The 21,123-nt window shown below is 34.5% G+C and overlaps 1 protein-coding gene across 4 annotated transcripts in view; it reads right to left on the reverse strand.

Annotated features, from left to right (window-relative positions):
- Positions 1–21,123, reverse strand: part of LOC111060065 (calexcitin-2) — a 293,673-nt gene that overhangs the window by 158,095 nt on the left and 114,455 nt on the right. The window contains exon 1 of one of the 4 annotated variants that reach the window (XM_039434684.1): positions 10,911–11,062. The exons of 2 other annotated variants lie outside the window; for them this stretch is intronic. The gene's annotated coding sequence lies outside the window, so the exon portion shown is untranslated. Of the gene's footprint in view, positions 1–10,804; positions 11,063–21,123 lie in introns of those variants that run through there. One more of the 4 variants, XM_039434685.1, reaches the window with a different exon arrangement.

The raw sequence follows: 21,123 nt of genomic DNA on the forward strand, positions 1-21,123 counted from the left end.
GTATTATTTTATCACAACATGTTTCAACATTCATGCCATTTTCAAAAAAAGGTACTGAGATTTTCATTTCTATCTATAGGTATGCCTATACGGTTATACGGTAATTCAAACCAACTTTGAATTAATCCAGCATTGAAAATGGTCTCATTTCCATTTAAATGTGCTTCAGTTGGGTCAGCTTATGGTACAACCTAGGATTATAAATTTAAACTGCTGTTGCGGGTTCAAGTCGTGTTCAGGAGCCAAAAACAAGAATCAATCAATCTATCATTTATTCATCGATACAATCATTATTATTACGATGATCTATAAAAGGCCTAATAGATATCATAATCATTGATAATTCATGCTATTTTGGGGAAGATTTCGAAATTTCATCAATGAAATTTATTATTGTCTTTCACAGTACATCCCTCTCAATTACATTGGTATGCATCTAATCCTAGAGGGGTCGCAGAGAATCGCCAGCCCTTAAAACCACCACAAAAAAAAAAAATTGGGACGAATTGGGCTATTTCGTCAAACTGGGACGACGAAAAACTAGGTCGCTTCACGCACACGACAAGCTTGTTTTACTCGCGGAAATCCACGCAAAAAATTCTATTGACCGAACGTAGGCAACGTTTTCAAACTCGTCGAAAAGTGGCATCTTTTTACAGAGATGTAGGTTATTATTTTGTCAATGAGTTCAGATTCATTTTGTTGGTTGAATATTATGAAGGACAATATTATTAAGAATCATTGATCACTAAAAAATGTAATTTATAAATGGTTTGTTATTTTTCGAAGACAAGACATAATTATTATGTATATTACTTATATTTACTGTACCAGTTGAAATCCATTGTTGGATTCTATTTATTTATTCAATTCCAGGTTTTTAGTTGAATAGCAATAGTTTTAACGCCATTAAACTGTTATAACTGAATGTAAATATTTTTGGTTTCTGATACAGTAGCTACTTCCGCCGGTACAAACTGCTTTTCAGTTTAAACGCCAAGATTTGAGAAAAAATGATATTAACATCATATTCTCATGAATTTATCGATTCCCTGAATATGATGTAATCCCCCAATTAATTAAATGATAAAATTAATGATAACTCCTATAAAACACTTTTATTAGACCTATTCACTTATCAGCCTTTTCAATGTTACTACAAACTAAGAGGAATACCGGTTCAGTGCTGCCAAAAAATAATATATGTAAAATAGGAATAGACCCAGTTTGTCTTTCACTATTCCACTTTGGTAGCGTCCGTAAAAACTGACCATTTTTTTTTGGTGAGAGCCAGCTTTCAGGGCAGACGGAACTCCGGCGACCCATCCTAGATTGATATAAGCTTTTTAAAAACATAATCATATAAGACTCAAAAAAAAAAACTAGGAAAATACAGTTTCCTTGATCAATACTTTAGATTTGAGAACATTCCAACAAGAAAGGCCTGAATCAGTTTGATCCTCAAGGGTGTAAATGAGTTGTATGTCCAATGTAAAATAGTTGTTCTTCACCAATTTCACAACCTGAATAATCCAACTGAAATTTTGGATTCAGGAGTAGATAGGTAGTGGAAGATTAATGAAGATATAGAACAAACACTAACCCACATCATCACTCTAACTGCAACTAATCCTCAAAAAATTTGCTTGAAACCATCATTGTACAGTACATGGTTAGATAAAATCAAATGAATCAATAAATATTCAAAGAATGAAGAACAGATAAAATCAATAAAATTTAAGAATATGATCAATAAATAAAAGAATAAGGTAATAAAGAAATAAAGTAAATAAATGAAATAATGAATATCATCAATTTATGGAACTCAAAATTATAGAATATCATTATTTAATGAGGGTAAATTCCATAAAAGAACAAGATAATAAAGGAATAAAGGAAATGAATAGAAGAATGAATATCATCACATTAATGGATCATTAATGGAACCTCAGAATCACATGCAAATAAGTTTCTCAAAATAAACAATATTGAGAACCAATTTATTAAAAGTTTCAATCAACCATTCCCCAAGTATTGCTCCCACACAATCGATATCAGGCTTATTTTATTCACAGGCACCTGACGCTTGGAGGACTCATCGAAAATATCGGACAAAGCCATTCTAAATTTGCATTTGATGAATTTCAGCAGTGGAGTGGTGGATTACTTTCGTTGGGAACATTATTCCGAATCCTGTGATTTATTCCATTTTCTATCGGGATTAACATAGGGACCGTTATAATATCTGGGCTTCCATCCGATGACAGGTGGGTTTTGTTTGTGCTAAAATTTCCCATATAAAGCATCATTTCATGAATAAACTGTCCATGCTGATGATAATCAAAATCTAAAAATCGAACTGTGGAGTACTTGGATACTGGCTTCGAATGAATGAAATTTCTGTGTGTATTGGAAGTTAAATGTTAAGTACCCATATTGAATAAAATTACCAAAATAGTTTGAATACATACATAAATGATGTATTCTGAATACAGATGGAAATAAATTGGAAGTTGCATCTGTTCAAATGCAATTTAATAAATAATTATTATCAAACGAAAATCCCAATTAAATGCTGTGAATTACACTGAAGACTTCGACTAGTGCAAATATTGACAACACGGTAAACAGCTAGATGGAAATTCGGAATCTTCGGGGTGACAGACTTACAGCGTTTTATTGGGATTTTCGTTTAAAATGATTCATTCTGAATACCTTGAGAATTTCACAATACAATTCCCTATCAAAAATATACATAGCATTGCAATATTCATTTCATTTTGATTCATTCAATGATTCTGTATTACACAACTTTCAGAGAATTACCACAGGTTCTAGCCCTAAACGGTTCCAATTCTAATATTCATAGAATAATTCAGGTAGGTTATGTGTCACCCAACCTAAATTTGTGAACTTGATCGAACAGACATGAATCAAATGAGGTGCAGCTCTGGAAAAACATTTGAGGAGAATAGAAAAAAAACTCGAAATGAATAGACTGAGTAGAAAAAGTTGAACTTTCATGTAGTAGTAATAGTAATAAATAATGTAGAAATTGGAAAACCGTAATTATGATCAAGAAGACTTTAATATGAAAAGGAATAATAGATTCAAGGATTGAGTGGAAAAAATGAAGAAGATTGGTTTCATCAGACGGAAGTGATAGATACAATAATTGACTAGAGGGATAATGAATAGCAAGAGGCCGACACTACTAGCATAGAAAAAATTCGACTTTTTATATTTTATTTCTTATAAAGAATAATTTCATATTTTGTCTGTTACTAGCAACTAAAAATTTAAAAAATCATATTCTCTGAAAACTTATATATTCAGGGCTATAGTGAGGTCCAAGTTATAATGGCAGTGTATGATTAGCAATGGTATTGTTATGCTTGTCTTTCATTTAAAAAAGTTGATAGCGCTATTTCTTTCTTGCTTTACTCTGTTGCCAGATCGTCTTTTAACAATGTGGAATTGATAATTAATGAGCAAAATATTTCATGTCAGTTATGGAAAATTCATTATGAAATTATTGAAAAATATGATTTCTTGCTTAATAAAATATCATTGATTATTTTAAACGGGAATGAAAAGTTAATATTACATCAATAAACCTGTATCAGCTACCGTCTATAGAAGGCATTGACAAGACTGAGAATCGGCAAAATTGTTCTTCCATCTTTGTCCACTGCCATTATAACGTGGACCGAACTATAGAGGGATAACGAATAACAAGACGCCGACACTACTAGAATAGAGAAAATACAAATTTTTATATTTTATTTCTTATAAAGAATAATATTATATTTTGTCTGTTACTAGCAACTAGAAATTTGGAAAACCATTATTCTCTAAAAACGTATAGCTTCAGGGCTACTTAATTTGTTAGTTTTGAATATAAAATCCCTTCAAAAACTTATAGAACCCTTATAAAAACTGTTGAACTGAATCTGAAATAACAAAAAAGGAAACAACCAGTTCCAGATGCTTACTCAATTAAAGTACAATGGTACTTTTCTGTAAGTTGTGTAATTCTGAATGATTAAATGAATAAACAAACTATCGAGTTTCAAAAATCATCATTGAAAAACTCAATTACATAGTACCCTTATAAAAACTCTAAAACTAAAAAATATGAACTGGATATAAAATAGAAAAATAACAAACAACCAGTTTCAGATTATTACTCAATTATCAAACTTTAAAAACCATCACTGAATAATCATCACTTATTCCACGAAAATGAACTCCAAAAGTGTAGCTTCAAAAAGGAAAACTAGAAAAAAATACCGATGTTGATTGTTATGTTGTGGAAGTGTATGATGCTACATATGTGGCCAGAATACTCAGCTCCGTTTTCTGACCGAAAAGGGAAAAACAGGGGAGAAAGTAGTGCAGAAGCAGCAGAGGTACAGTGAGATTCATCTGAAATTGTCAGCTTACCTCAGCAACAACTCCAATGCTCCCAATTCAACCAATGCTGACAGATGGTAGTTGATCTCGCTGAAGTAAGATTCACTTAATACTGTCAGCATTAGTTGAATGGTAAGCAGATTGGTGTTGTTTATGAGGAATGCTGACCGTAGATAGTGGAACTGACTGTAGATGAAACAACACAGATAGCCGTGCAAACAGCGAATTGCCTTCAACTGCCCGTTACAACTTTCGGGAAACACGTGTGACGGCTCCTATAAATCTCACACCAACAACTATTTTCTTCTCTTTTTCCGTTCCATTTTTCCTTCTCCTCTTTTAGTTATTCTACTTCTTCCTCCTCATTTTCTCATTCTGTATTTCCTCTAACCATTGTTTTACATTCGTCGAGGTTTCATCTTATCCGTCTTTTTGTTTCACATTCTCTTGGAATATTGTCTTCGGATTAATTATATTATTTCATTGTAATGAATAAACATCGATAATTTACGGCACCTATAAATCTCACACCAACTATTTATTTTCCTTATTTTCTGTTCCATTTTTCTTCTCCCCTTTTTGTTATTCTACTTCTTCCTCCACATTTTCTCATTCTGTCCTTCCTATATTCATTTTTCTTCATTCGTCGGAGTTTCATTTCAATCCGTCAGATTTGATTCCCATTTTCTTAAGGTGCGTACAGATATACGCGCCGCTAACATGAGCAATTCACTTTTACTCAGCTGATGCCAAGCTTTTTATTTCTGTATCTTACCGTTTCTGTAAAAATACAGATATAGACAGCTGATTAAAAGTGGATTGCTCATGTTCGCGGCGCGTATATCTGTACGCACCTTTAGAATGGTGTCTTCCGTTCAATTATAATATATTGTTACATTATGAATTTATATTGTAAATTGTAGACTTTGTAAATTTCTCTCCTCTACCCCTTCGCAGGTCTTTCTCCAACTCCTCATTCTTCAATCCTTTCACCTACTCCTACTCCACTTACACCTATCAACCCTTACAACGGCAACATCATTCGAAACGCGAAAAGTCTTTTTCGCCAGCTTGTTTTACCCTTCCTCTCCTCCACCCCATCAAACAATCCATCCACTCTCCTCCTCCACTCTTCAACATCCCTCTCACCCTCTTCTCACCCCTACCCCTCTCCTCACACCACCACCTTTCTCCTCTATCTACCTCTATCCCTCTCCTCTCAACTCTATCTCTCTCCTCCTAACTCTATCCCTCTCCTCCTACACCACTCCTCCTCTCCTGAACACCATCTCTCTCAACCAACCGAATACAACCTCTACAACGAAACAATAGATCAAGATGGCCAGTCCCGATAACTTGATCTTATGCCGACGACTTTGACGTATAACACCCCCAGTTACCGATACAAGCCGTCCGAAAGGATTTCCGAAGGTAACACATTGGTTTGCATGGGATTTACCAATTCGAGATAGGCTGTAAAGTTCTGTCGATACCAATAAGTTTGGCCAATTCAGAAAAGTTCGGCTTGGCGAAAGTTGAAAGCTTTTCCAGATAGCAGAAGTTTGAATGATTTATTTATCCGGGGTTTCAAAGCGTCTGAAAGAAAGACTTCAACCTGGAGTAAAATTCGGAAATTATAATTTTCGATTCGTGGATTCACATGGACATTGATTATCACTCTACCAGTAATTTATCCTCCAAATATGTGAATACTATAGTAAATATGTGGATACTAGACCACTCTAGTGATAATAATGAGAAATATTTCTTTCATGTTTGGTTTTCAAGCAATTCAATCTGGGAATATTCAAGGACTGAGCATTCTGTAAAGTGGAAAACTACAAGACTCAACCTATTTCGGACTATGTGTAACCTTATCTGAATTTGGGAGAGGAATAGCACAATGCTACCTTATTTATCCTTTCTCGTTTATTCTGATAATCATCCTATTGTAATATGAATAAATAAATAAATAAAGAATAAAGTAGCAAGCTCTCACTTTAGTGGCCGGTTTTCAATAATGTTTGTTACTCTGATATTATATTTTCTTCAAATATGAAGTTGTGATTCTCAACTTCATGCCAGAGCTTCAACGAGATCTATTTCAATAGCTATTGGAAAAAATAAATAGAACACAATTCCATACCGATTTAAATAATAGTTTTGATTCTATATAATTATTATTCTCAACAAGTTCGTTTATGAGTGAGAAATAGCCTCTTACTTTTCTTGTATCATTTGAATCATCTTGAGGTTATGAATCATCACTTTTTTCTGATAACAATTGTAGACATTGATGTATTGATGATTACGTTGTCGTATTCTTACATACTCCAGTTCGAATTGAATCTGGAGTTGGAGCTCAATTTCAATTAGAAAACAACCGATTTTCAAAAAAGCTATGTCAAGGTCACCAAGAAATTGTTGAATTCTTCAAGTATCTGGCATGATCAAGGAAGCATATTTTGTACTCCATCTCGCTCATTCATATTATAAGATCAAATTTTATTAGAATAGTACTTTCAAAAATTCATGTTAATGAAATAAGAAATGTGCATTACTCTGGAATATAAAACACTAATCATCGGACGTTCTTCATTGAATAATCATGACAAAATCTGGAAAATTATAGTTTTTAGTACATATTTTACTCCCCTAATGAATCAATTATCGCTTTGATCATGTTAAAATGAATCTTCACCTAATTCATCCATATTTTCGAAATGACCCCGCATTATCATCATAATTCACACATAAATAATATATTAGATAACAATCAAACGAGGCTATAAACGAGAATCAAGTTACCACTATAATTCTATATCGTACTATATATACATCATAGTAACAATACGCTTCGAAGGTAGCGACCGCTCTACTAGAGAAATTAAGGAATGTAGGACCGAGTCCAAAAATCCACCACCGGAATTCTATGGCAGCCACTCAATTATTATGTCACGAACTTCAATCGAAATCCACCGCACACATGAGAGCAACAAGATATATTAGTTCAAAACTATTCACCAACACAATATAGATCATACAATATCTACAGATATATCCTAGTCAATTAAGAATTTGGGATAAGAACGATGGTGAATGTGACAATGTGACAGCATTGTTAGAATGGGAGGCGTTGATAATATTTATAGAGATTGCTGACAGTTTTAAGTGAATCTTATTATAGTGAGATTCCTTTAGTCTGTCAGCATTGGTTAAATGGGAAGCTTTGATGCTATTAAATGGAGAATGCTGACAGTTTAAGGTGAATCTCAGTATAGCAAGATCATCAACCAACTGTCAGTATTGTTAGAATGGGAAGCATTGTTGTTATTAAATGGATAATGCTGACAGTTATAGGTGAATCTTAGATTATTGAGATCCCTCTTATCTGTCAGTATTGATTGAATGGGAAGCATCGATGTTATTCATAGGGAAATACTGACAGTTTAAAGTGAATCTTAGTATATTGAGTTTCTCTTTAACTGTCAGCATTATTTGAATGGGAAGCGTTAATGCTATTTGATAGGGAGAGCTGACAATTTTAAGTGAGTTTCACGATAGAAGGATGGTTGTAGCATCTAACTTATTCAGCGTGCATAGTGCATAGTTGGGTGACATGATGAAGTGAGTCTTGAGATACAATTGCGACGCACAAGATGGATTGTCTCGAATAAATAACTTGAGCTGCACTTGTAGAGTAGACAATGTTGAGGTCGACACTTTCAAGGAGATAGATTGATGGTCATCTTTAAAATAGATTTATCAATTTAACGCGTTGATTAATTTTGTAATGTCTATTTTGATTAAAGGCTTGAGTTGAGTTGAAAGATAGACAAGACCTGGGAGAGATACACAGATTGTTGTTTTTTTAAAACCGAGATAAGAATATTTTGAATATTGTTGAGTTGATTAGCATTCGCTATCAAAATTTAGTAATGAAATTGGAGAAATATTTTTAATAATTATGAGAGGCGATGAAGTTTTTTTTTTAATTTACGATGAAATATTTGAAATGTTTCAAAGATGTAATTTTGATTCTCAATTGAGTCCAAATTAATATTATCTGATGAATTCTCTTTCTAATTGAGCTCTGATTGAATCAGTAAACTGTAATACGGAAGAAATTTCTCTAGTCTTTGAACTCGAGAGAAAAAGTAATTGAAAAACTTGAAGGGATAACTCTTCACTGGATTTGAAGCAAATTTTTTTTAAATTACGAAGAAATATTTTTGCAAGCTACGTAGTCTTTAGCGCAGTTTGAGTTATCTTCTATTTCGTAGATAAACTTTAATTTTAAATTGTTTCAAAGATGTAATTTGGATTCTCAATTGAGTCCAAATTAATATTATCTGATGAATTCTCTTTCTAATTGAGCTCTGATTGAATCAGTAAACTGTAATACGGAAGAATTTCTCTAGTCTTTGAACTCGAGAGAAAATCTAATTGAAAAACTTGAAGGGATATCTCTTCACTGGATTTGAAGCAAATTTTTTTTAAATTACGAAGAAATATTTTTGCAAGCTACGTAGTCTTCAGCGCAGTATGAGGTATCTTCTACTTTGTAGATATACTTTATTTTAAAATTGTTTCAAAGATGTAATTTGGATTCTCAATTGAGTCCAAATTATTTGATTTGATGAATTCTCTTCTCTATTGAACTCTGATTAAATCAGTTAACTGTAATACGGAAGAAATTTCTCTAGTCTTTGAACTCGAGAGAAAATCTAATTGGAAAACTTGAAGGGATATCTCTTAACTGGATTTGTAGCAAAATGAAGTAGCTAACCAGGACATCTACCAGCACATACAGGTATATGCTACATGTTCAATGAAAAACTTCGATTCCATCGTTTTCTATTGATTTCATTCATCAAACTTCACATGTCATAGCAAATTCATTTCAAATAACTATGTCATAATAACTGGTAGAGTTCAGTATTGCATTACTGATTCAATATCTCTATTTCTTCCTCTCTACCATTGATGAACCGAATATTAGTTTCAACGAAAATCAACTTCTTATCGTCATCTTAGATAACATAGTCGATGTATTTGGCGAGTTACGTTTCTCCAACGCAGTTTGAGGTAACTTCTATTTGGTATTTATATAAACTTCAATAGAAAATTTATCGTTTCAAAAACGCAAGTCAAATTCTCAATTGAGTTCAAAGACCCAATTCAATGAGCTTCGTTAATGGAATCACAATGAAATTTTATATTTATAATTGAAATTAATTCATATTTCAACAAGAAGAAGAGAAGTCCTAGATTTGAACAGCTAGCCCTAAATATTTACCCATTTCAAGTGATACTTTCGAAATGCACTTTGTTGCTTTATTACTGTGAATTACAAATTTATAACACTAGCCGTCAGACTCGCTTCGCTCGCCATATACGTCTAGCCAGGAGGCTGCGCCCCCTGGACCCCCCGTAAGAAGATGAGATCAGCGGGCTCGCTTCGCTCGCCATATCAGGCGATATATTATTCCCAGGAATAGCTGTGATTGAAGTAGCAGTGTCCAATCAATTTTTCCGCGAAAAATGCATTTCAATCTTCAACTCGGTGCCAACCTAACAAAAAAAAGAATATACATGCTAAAAGACGAACTTTAAACCCTTAAAAACCACCCTTAGAGTTCAAATATTACCAAAAGATTTCTTAGCGCGCCTCTAAAGGGGCCAACTGAACATACCTACCAAATTTGAACGTTTTTGGTCCGGTAGATTTTTAGTTCTGCGAGTGAGTGAGTGCCATTTCGCTTTTATATAAGATATTGAATAACCATCAAACTCTTTATTGAGTCCTATTCTGCTGGTTAGATAAATTAATAAAACTAAATTTCAATATAATAGTGAGAAACTCCATATCTAAAACGTCACCTATGTGTCGTTAAAATCCGATTTGTCAAACAAGTGGATAGTTACCATAATGTAAAACACTTATTGACAAGGGCTGATTTTAAATTAATAAAACAAAATAAAATCTTATAGCACCCTTTATTTTTAAAGAAACTTTAAAATAGTTGAACAACTAGTTTCGGTGATACGATGGTGTAATATCACCGAAACTAGTTGTTCAAATATTTTAAAGTTTTTTTTTAAAATAGAGGGTGCTATAAGATTTTATTTTATTAATTTTTATTACCATAATGTATATGTTGTTCCGTACATTACCCGTTTTTCATTCATATTCAATCCTATCTTGATAGTAGAAAAGTGAAGAGATATTATATTCTACATGTTGTACCGTATATCACCCATTTTCATTTTATATGCAAATTTAACTCAACAATAAGATTATAGATAATATTGTTTGCCATCCAGTTAAGTGATACGATACGATTAAAATCGATAGCTTGTTTGTTGAATTTTGTTGAAGGCACACCTCTCAATCACCGTTATCAGGGTTGAAGGGAAATGAAATTTTCATCGGCAATCCCTCTAATCCGGCCCAGCCACATCGCTTATCAATGTAATTGAAATTCACTCACCGTATATCCAACTAAGCAGCCTAGTTGCGAGCACTAAGTGATCACCCCGTTACTTCGGGCTACTACTTCGTTTCTAAGTCCCCGATTGCACTGAGCTTCGCGCTTAGACTTGTGCTAAGTTCGACCGCCACTGCTTCACACTAACCAGCCACTACTAACAATAATCATGCACTCCTTCTCACTCTCACACTCTCTCTTTCTCTCACAGTATGTATCCCCTCTCTACGTTGTTCTTTTCCTACCCGTTGTATCGTCCTCCTCTCTAATCTATGTCTTATCAAGTCCTTCTAGCTCTCTCTGTCACTCTCTCTCTCTCACTCACTTTTAATCTCTCACAATGTAACCTCTCTCTTCATTGTTCTTTTCCAACCCGTTGTATCGTTCTTCTCTCTAATCTATGTCTTATTAGTTATCTTGTCTAGTATTTTAATCCTCTCTCTCCCTACTATAAATGACTCACAATTATTCTCTCTCTGTTTCTCTACATAAGAACACTTCTAACTCTTTCTTATTCAATCATCAATCACTCCATACTCTTCTATTATTGTTTTCACCTTCTCGATTATATCATAATCCTCACTATTATTCGAATTATTAGAAGTGGCTTCGACATAAAAAATTAATATCTTCCTTCTCATTTGTATCTTAATCTACTCTAATACTCCCTATATCTCCCATACTATCTCAACTCACTCTCCAATATTCTTTCTCAAGAATAAATATCTCATGTTCATATTATAATTATGGTAAATCAGCATTGATTGCATCTTACTTTGTTACGTTGTGAATTGTGATTTCTAGTTTTTTAAAAACTGTCATTTTCCTCTAGAAGTCATATAGGAACTCTTGGATGAGTGTATTATCATAAAATTAAAACTGTCATTTCCCTATAGAAATCATATAGGAACTATTGGATGTGTTAATGAATTATCATAGAATTGAGTCTCAAGTGGGAATATCATTCATGATAATGAACGTTTCAATCAAGTATTCTAATCGAATTCATTACAAGTAAATTCCTTTAAATTTCTTGATCATCTGATTCCTTTCTCCCATTATCGTGTCTGCGATTCTTTGACTCCAACTTTTCATTCTTTTTGTATTCATTTCTTTCTTTGTTCAACGAAGTTTACATTTTCTTCACCAAGTCTGTTATAATTTGTTCTTTCGCAGCTCCTTTTTCAACTATTCTGAACATCTCCTAGTCCACTTCACTACTTCTTACTTACTTCTTCCTCTTCCCAATAATTTATCCGCTTACATCTCTTAATCAGCTTTTCTTCCCTTTCTAATCAGTTTTTCTTCCCTCTCTCTCTCTCTCTTATACATCCATGCTTATCTTATGTATTTTTTCCTCACTATTTCAGTTATTTTCTCATCTTAGATTTTTTACTAGGTTGAGCCTGTACTATTTCTCTCCAAAAATTCCGATACAATGTTTATGTTGTCCAAAGGTTGAGTTTATAAAATCACACACTGCTTCGTCACTTGATTTTCGGTTCAGGAATTTGAAAATTTTGAAGGTTGGCTTAGTACTTTGCATATTACAAATAAAACACTCTTTTTCTTTTCTACTACTCCACTACCAATGCGATTCAATAATAATAATCCTATCACTATTTCTACATAAAGGACGGCAAAATACTTTCACGCACTGATATAAGCTTTACAAACAATCCTATCACCTACTCCTCTAAAACTTCTTTTTTCCTTTCATTTTTTCTACTTTCATATCCAATCCCATTCCCATCTGCTCTCAATCTCCTCTCTTCCTCATATTCCTTCCTCACCACCTCTCTATTCTTTCTCTCTCTAATCTATTCTTCTCAAAGCTAATCCACCACCGTACAATTCTGTGTTTCAGGGACCAGCCGAGACAAAGCCATACCTCTCTCTAACTCTCTCTAGTCTACCGCAAATCGCTTTATTTAGAACCAGCAAATTTTATTCTCAACTTCTTCTCTACAGTGGATTCCACTTCAAACTGTCAGCATTCCTTATAGATAACATCACAACGCTTCCATTTAATCAATGCTGACAGTTTAAGATTCACGTTAACACAGTCAGCACTCCACATGAATTATTACCAATTCTTCTCATTGAATGAATTCTGACAGTTTAGAGTGGATCTCACCAAAGCCTGCTTGCTATTCAATTACTACAGTGGCATTTGTTTAGCTGCGGTTGTTAATTTGCTGTTTGTTGAAATAAACAAGAAACCAATAATTGATGGTTGCGTACTCTGGAAATTGTTGTTCAGTGTTAATTTAAGAACCACCTCACGTGTTTCCTCCAATTGTAGGCAAGGTCAAATCGGGGTGGTCTTTAAATAGGATTTCAACACTAGAAGTAGTCCAAATTTCGAAGGTTTCTTGTGATAGAGAATAGGATTACTTCAGTGTGAATTAGGACGAGATAAATTTATTCAGGAGTTTGTTTAGTAGAGTCGTGAGGTTGTACTAGTTGATTATAAACTGAGAACATGTGGACAGTATAGTAGTGATATATAAGTTTTCTTCTGATCTATATCAGAGTTCCCCCATTCTAACATTAGAGCAATATCTATAAAACCTATGGCTATAAATAAAGGTAGGCGCACACAGATCGTCATCGGACGGACGGCACGCATCAGACGATTAGATTTGATGCATTGTTTTGAATTGGAGTGCGCATACCTATACGATGCGGATAGGTATGCGCTCTCCAATTGAAAACAATGCATCAAATATAATCGTCTGATCCGTCCGATGCGTGCCGTCCGTCCGATGACGATCTGTGTGCGCCTACACCTAACCATCCACATTCAACGCTAATCTATGATTACAAGAAGGAATTACAAGAAGGAATTGTTGCATTTATTCCGGATTAAAACGACCAGCTGAGCCATCTGCGTTTGAAGTAAGTGGATACAGGCCTAAGTAGCTCAGAGAGACAAAAAAGTAGAGTAAAATAGTGAAGGGTAAAGCAAAAGTAGAGCTCTTGAGTCGATATTGTTGAATGAAAATGCTACAGTCTCATAAGATCTGAGATTCCAGCCTTCTCAATAAAGTTCTGTCCCACTTGACAGATGCATCAGAGTGATGTGTGATGTCTGCAACATTTATTTTTTTATTTAACTATTCATTGAGAGACAATAGATAGAATCTAGGTGAGAAAAAAGCAGGCATTCTCCCAAAACGGCTTTGCAAACATTCGTTAGTGCAAATACAAATTTGATTCCATGCACCTACTTTGCTTCTGATTGATTTCACTCTGAAAAGAAAAGTTTCTGATTTTTCTGCTCTTTTACCTACTCCCAGATGTGTTCAGTATTGTTGGAGATTTGAGCGAGTTAGAATCTATAAGCTAGTAGCAGAGTATCACCCACAGTTATTGAGAGTCTCAAATAGATATTGGATGAATCAAAATATTGGAGATAAAATAGTGAGATTCCTCCCAAAATTGGGAATCTTTACCTTTAAAATTACTTGGGTGGGAATCGTTCCTGACAGGAAACCTCACCAAAGCTTCCGGATTTTCAATGATAGGATTGAGACTGACAGAAGATTGGGAACATTCACTCCGAATAATATTCAACCGTTAATCAATTGAAGATTACTATATTTATTTTGTCTAAGTTTATTTACCTTTTATAACTCGTTTTTTTGTAACTGGGCACCCGCCGAAAAACCTTCGGGTTTGGCAAGACCCTCGATCGTTTGAATTTCGAATAAATGTTTTTGATTTTGATTTTGAATATAACAGATTGAATACTAAACTTAGATTCATCTACAAGGTAATAGAGGATCTTTGAAAGACATGACTGACTGTGGCAAAAGGTTGAAAAATATATACTGAATCATTTGTTCTTCAATCAATTGAGTGATCCACACAGATTGAATATCAAAAGACAATCGATCTACAAGCTAATGAATAATTTTCGAGAGAATGAGTTGCAAATGAGTACTCTTCATTGAAAGTTTTGACGAATATCAGATGGTGTGGAATAGAGTCATCTCAAAATATTCCTCCAATACACTTTCTCTTTTGAATCAACGCAGGAAAACGAACCATTTCGAATCTTTATGAAGTACGTACGACGGAATATGATCACAAATACACTCTCATAAATAAGTCGACCCCAATCCATTGAAGAATGGAATAATATCCACGTACGAAATGGAAAATGCTCACGTTCGGTAAGGTCGAACATTAAACTCTATTTTGGCCGGGCACCAACCGAATATATCAGGATCCCTTTCTTCCTTCGGCTGTGTTTATCATTGCAAAGGACGCCTACATGCACTCCAACATCCAACATCGATTTTGCGACTCCACCGATGGTAGTTGACGTTTGCTGGTCGTTGACGTGTCAACGAAGCAAAGCAGTTGAGAGGAAGGTGCTGAATATCATCAGTTGAATAACTAGTTGAGGGACAAAGCAGTTGAATGAGATATCAACTAATTGAAAATTCAGTTGAAATAAACGGAATAGAGTTGGGGTTGAATTTAAATAGTCCATAGCCCCTTGATACCTCTGGTTTCATAATATGTGGTTGAAAAACTATTATAGGCCAATGAAATATCATGTATTGATGTGAATGTCAATGTCACCCTAGAAACAAATACGAGTGGTATGTTGTCGTATTACTGTATTATGTTGCTTGGTAGAACTTCTTCTTGTTAGGGTGCCTGTCCGTTACGAACGTTGGCGATCATTCTGGCTATTATTACTTTGTTGGTTGCGCTTCGGAAAAATTAAGTAGAGGTCTTTCCGAACCATGGTCTGAGGTTGGCCAACTAGGAAATTCCTCTCCTTCCTGGGGCTCTCCTGCCTTCTATTTCCCTTGCAAGATGCTTTGCAATCATTGGTAGAGCTACTGAATTTAAAAGGGAACCTTCAATCTTGTATAATGGAGACCTTACTCTTTGGTTTACTAATGGTTTAGGACTCTTTTGAAAATTAGGTACTTGCAGTGGAGATAAATTATCACACTTCGTCACGCTGCGTGAAATTATATCTGCGACAATGGTAGGCTATAATAATGAAAAAGGACATATATAATGATCGACAGGGATATAATGATACAATGATGGCAAAGGACATGATCGACAGTGATATAATAATGACAAAGGACATTATAATGATGAGAATGAAATGATTGTAGAATAAAATAGTCGATTCGATATTGATAGTAGAGAGAAATAGATTTATCGATGACAAAACCTGATTCAATTTTTTTGTAATCTTTATTGAAAGAGATAACAATAAAATGTATTTTAAAAAACAATCACAATTGTTTCCCAATTTATAATCCATTTTCTGTTCTCAACGTGTGTGGGGGCACTTAAGAAACACTCACTGTGTGGGGACGATTCTAGAAAAATATTAAATAAATAATGTAGTTTTACTCGTACTCAACGAAACCCTACCAACAATATCAAAATTCTTTGAATTGGTTCAAAAGTAGTCAAAACGTCAACTAGTTTAGCCCAAGTAAGACATCGTTACTTCGAATTCACAACGAGGATTGAACCGTTAATTTAACTGCTTCGTTGAACAAACGCCCACCTTTACACCGAACCGATTCCTAATTCCGCCAATACACAGCCGCGGAATTCGCAATAGAGTTATCGGCGGCACGGCGTCCTTATTTCGTTTGATGTGCGGCAACCTACAACCAGAATTACAAATCGTACCTGGATTGCAAGATGGATTCACATGAAACAGTCAGTCTTCCATATATATATAACTTCTATTTCCTCCACTCAATCAATGCTGCCAGAATTAAAAGCCGATTGTGATAGTAAGATTCACCACAAATTGTCAGTCTTTCTAATAAATAGAATCAATGCTTCCCATCTAAACTACACTGACAGTTTGAAGTGCTGACTGTGGTTGTGAGATTCCCTTCAAACAGTCAGCAAATCTCATATATTACATCAATGCTCCCCAGTCAACAAATGCTGACAGTTCAAAGTCAATCTCCACACTAGAGGAATTTTGATAATCGATTCATCACGCTGTATTTGCCAGATTTCATACGGCAATGGTTTGGTTTGCGAGAGGATTTTGTGTTTGACCGTGATTGAAAGCTTGGTATTTCACCAATAACAACGCCAATGAAAAGGGGCACCAGTTACTCTGATAATAGCAGTTACAAGGGAACGTTACAGTGTAGTTACTGCACGTCAATCATTGTGCGAGTATAGCCTGAGTAGTATTGCAGGTTGTAGCTTTGTTGCCTTGTTGATATACGATAACATCTATGATTGATATTCATCTATTTGCTAATACATCAATCAATCAATCAATCAATCAATAGTTTATTTTTCCTTCATACAATGCATACATGAATGTATAATTACATAAATACAATTTACAATTAACAATATAAGTAAAAGTAAAATAGTATGATTATTAAATACGGAAAGTCCCTGAAAAGGTTAAAAACCTGAGCGCAGGGGCAAATATCGAATATCAAACAAATCAATGACATTCGTCTAACCAATCAATGGCTTATATTATTCTCTGCTAATATTCACTCACTAATTCACATGCTGGGAATAACAAACGAATACAGATAAATATGTTTGTGAATAATGATGATGAATATGTAATATGAATAAGAATAGAGATTATGATTTTTAAAGTGATTATTACAAAATTTGCTATAATTTATTTTTTGGGTACCCAGGGACTTTCAGTGCAAATACTTCAAGCCTGAAGTCAGAGACTCTAATAAATCTACTATAGAAAGATTTACTTATTGATTTCAAGGGGATGATGAGAACACATTGCTGCCAGATTTCCGTTTCCATTGCTTTCTATAGTACATGACTGTGATTAAAGTTATTCCGGTATATCTAATTTGGAAATTATAATTGATTATTGTGAATAATGATAAATCATATTTTGCTTAATATATTTTGAATTGAATTCTAGTTAGGAAATGACTCACTTGTGAACTTCAGAATCGGGCTGGTTGTATTAAATTCACAAATAAAAAGTATATTTTCATGATAGTTAATGAATATTTTGTGTATAATAATTGGGAATAAAAATATTTTGGTAGTTCATTATATTCCATCACAGCCTAGAAACGATTTGACAACGGTCTGGAGATAGAAGAATCCAGAGCTATCTGCTTCATCTATCACAGACGAAGATAGCAAACCAATGTTGATCGGATGCTGACTTTATAACGTGGATCTAATGAGAGAATAACCTTCGCGTAACTTGGAAGGAGTGATATCAATCTCCATCTCAAGTGTAATAAATTCTACTCTACAAAGATTACACATCCTAATAAATTATTGATTTGGATAAACGATGCTTCACTGAGTGATATCTCTCCATCTTGAGTATAATAAATAATTCTACTCTATAAAAGATTACACATCTCAATTATTGATTCGGATAAACGATGATCGACTTAGAAATACATCCTACACTACAAACTTTATCTCAATCATTGATTTTGATAAACGATGCTCCACCTTATCTTTACCGAACACGTCTGGAAGTGAGCAGTAGAGCAGAAAAAAGACTAGAAACCTTTCTTGTCAACGTGACATGAATCAGAACTAAATTCGCTGCATGAAATCAGATTTGTATCTGCACCTACGAATGTTGCAGACTTCACACATCACTCTGATGCATCTGTCAAGTGGGACAGAACTCTCTTCAGATTGTGGAAATCTTCAGATCTCATGAGACTGCAGCAGCTTTATCCAACAATATCGACTCAAGAGCTTTTCTTTTACTCTACCCTACTTTATTCAACCTTCTCTCCGTCTCTATGACCTGCTTATCAGACAAGTTCCTTTTGGTCTTATGCTTTGTGCTTGATCTATTTCGAAAATCACAGTCAAGGCAATACTTCTTTCTACTTTGTAGAAATAAGTTTGAATTTATTCGAAAAATGCATACAATATGTGAGCTGCTTAGAAGACAAACGAATATCTCTTTTAGGGATATTTCTTCGAGTCTTATGTGAAATGCTTCTTTTTAGCTTTAGTTAAAGTATGGAGATTTATCTCTTAAATTAAGTAGAAATTAACTGTAGTTTCACTTCTTTACTATTTTAAGAGAAACAAGTATGTACCTTTTAATTGCAATTTAAATGTTATAATTAACTATTCTGTGCTTGATCTATTTCGAAAGTCATAGTCTACACAATACTGAAATCACTCCAAGATCTCAAAACTGATATTTCATTTTTTTTTTGTAAATTTCAACCCTACGGACTACAAATGACGACCTGTCATCATATTTCCATAGAATTGACATTCTGAGGAATGTCATGAGATGAACAAAATCTTGGAGAATCAGAATTTGTTCTACATATTCTTATTTGATGAATTTATACAAAATAATACTGTTGCAATGTCAGCAATGTGATACTGATACTTTGCTATGTTAAGAAAAATCGATACATTCACCCACCGACTTTCTCAAACAGGCTTTTTTGCACTTCGCTATAGGGAACTCTCTACTGGTGATATTTGGGTATAATGATTTATATTTTCACAAATTACCAAATAGGGAAGAGTTGAGGGGAATAGCTCTTCATCATTATCAATTTTCGAGATATGAGCGTCTAAAGATGAAATCATCGAGGTTATTGATTTCCGAATTGGTAGCAAATAAATCATTCAAAGGACACATACTCCAAGATATTGTTTATCTCATGACATAAGCTATTTGATTTTCCAGGATATCAACCCAATTAAAGTATTTTACAACTAGGATAAATTTCCATAGAATTGACATTCAGTTCTGGATAATAAAGTCCTGGAACAAGAACCACGCTTCAAGTATTTGGGTTGTAATATAACCTATGAAATGAACCAAGACTTGAATGTGAAATTGAATAGATTCCAATCTATTTGTGGAACAATAAATAGTACTTTGAGAAACAGAGCCAGGAGAGAGACAAAACTTAATTCTATAAGGTTATGGCTATTCCAACGCTCTTATATGGCTCTGAATCTTGGATACCTAAGAAGAAAGAATGGAGTAGGTTACAGGCTGTCGAAATGAGGTTATCAAGAGCAGTAAAAGGGTGCACAAGGGAAGATAGGCTTCATAATGTCGATATTAGAAGCGAGCTCAACATAATCTCCATATGTCAGAAGATTGAAGAAAATCGGCAAAACTGGAAGAATCATGTTGAAGGGATGGAGAGCGACAGGATTCCCAGAGCAGTCATGTTGTATAACCCGGTTGGGAGGAGAAGTGTGGACAGACCCCGTAAAAGATGGATGTGATGGTGATAACAGGAAAATTTCCTAATCCTTGTAGGAAGACGACGACGAGACGACGAATTAACATTCTGATGAATGGAATGTCATGAGAGGAACAGAATCTTGGAGAATCACATTTTGTCCTACATATTCTAAGTTGATGAGTTTATACCAATATAATACTCTTGCAATGTTAGCAATGTGATACCAATACTTTGCTTGAGTGACCGTAGATGAAGATAGTGTACAGTTTAAAATGGTCTTTGAAGCACTCGCATTAAAGAGTAAGGTTTAGGACACGCATTAGCAAGCCTACTGCGCTCCCTCACTTGTACGAGCTCTACATCCAACTCGTGTGTAGAAGACCCTCATTATAAAACTGTTGTGTGAACTACAATAACTATACCAATTGTCAATAGATGGGCAACTTGAAAACCCTTCCCATAATCATTGTCACCGTTACATATATCTCCCAATCCCAGTTAGAATCTAGGTGAGTGAACTATATTAAACAGATTGGGGGGTTAGGCTACGGTAGTCAAAGTTTCCCCAATCCTAGTGACCCACTTCCATTTGGGGTGTTAGTTTCGCACATGTTTCAACTCTGCACGTGCGTGTGTGAGTGTGTTTGTGAGTGCACACGTACGTGTGAGTGCACGCGTGTGTCAGGGGAACTTTATCCTGACAATGCCTGCCTAATACGAGGCTACAAGAATGCCTAGTCCTCCTCTCACTGGGCCAGGCCACATCTACAGCCACTGTCAGCATTATCTGAATATGAAACATTGTTGTTTATTCTTAAGGAATGCTGACAGATAAAACTGAATCTGACTATCCTGATAGAGAATTAAATCTGTCAGCATTAGTTAAATGGGAAGCATTAATGCTTATTCGTAAGGAATGCTGACAGATTAGAATGAATCACACTATTCTTATACAAGATTAAATCTGTCAGCGTTCGTTGAATGAAAAGCATTGATGTTAT

This window comes from Nilaparvata lugens, chromosome 8 (genome assembly GCF_014356525.2).
Source record: "Nilaparvata lugens isolate BPH chromosome 8, ASM1435652v1, whole genome shotgun sequence".
NCBI classification, from domain to species: Eukaryota; Metazoa; Arthropoda; class Insecta; order Hemiptera; family Delphacidae; genus Nilaparvata; species Nilaparvata lugens.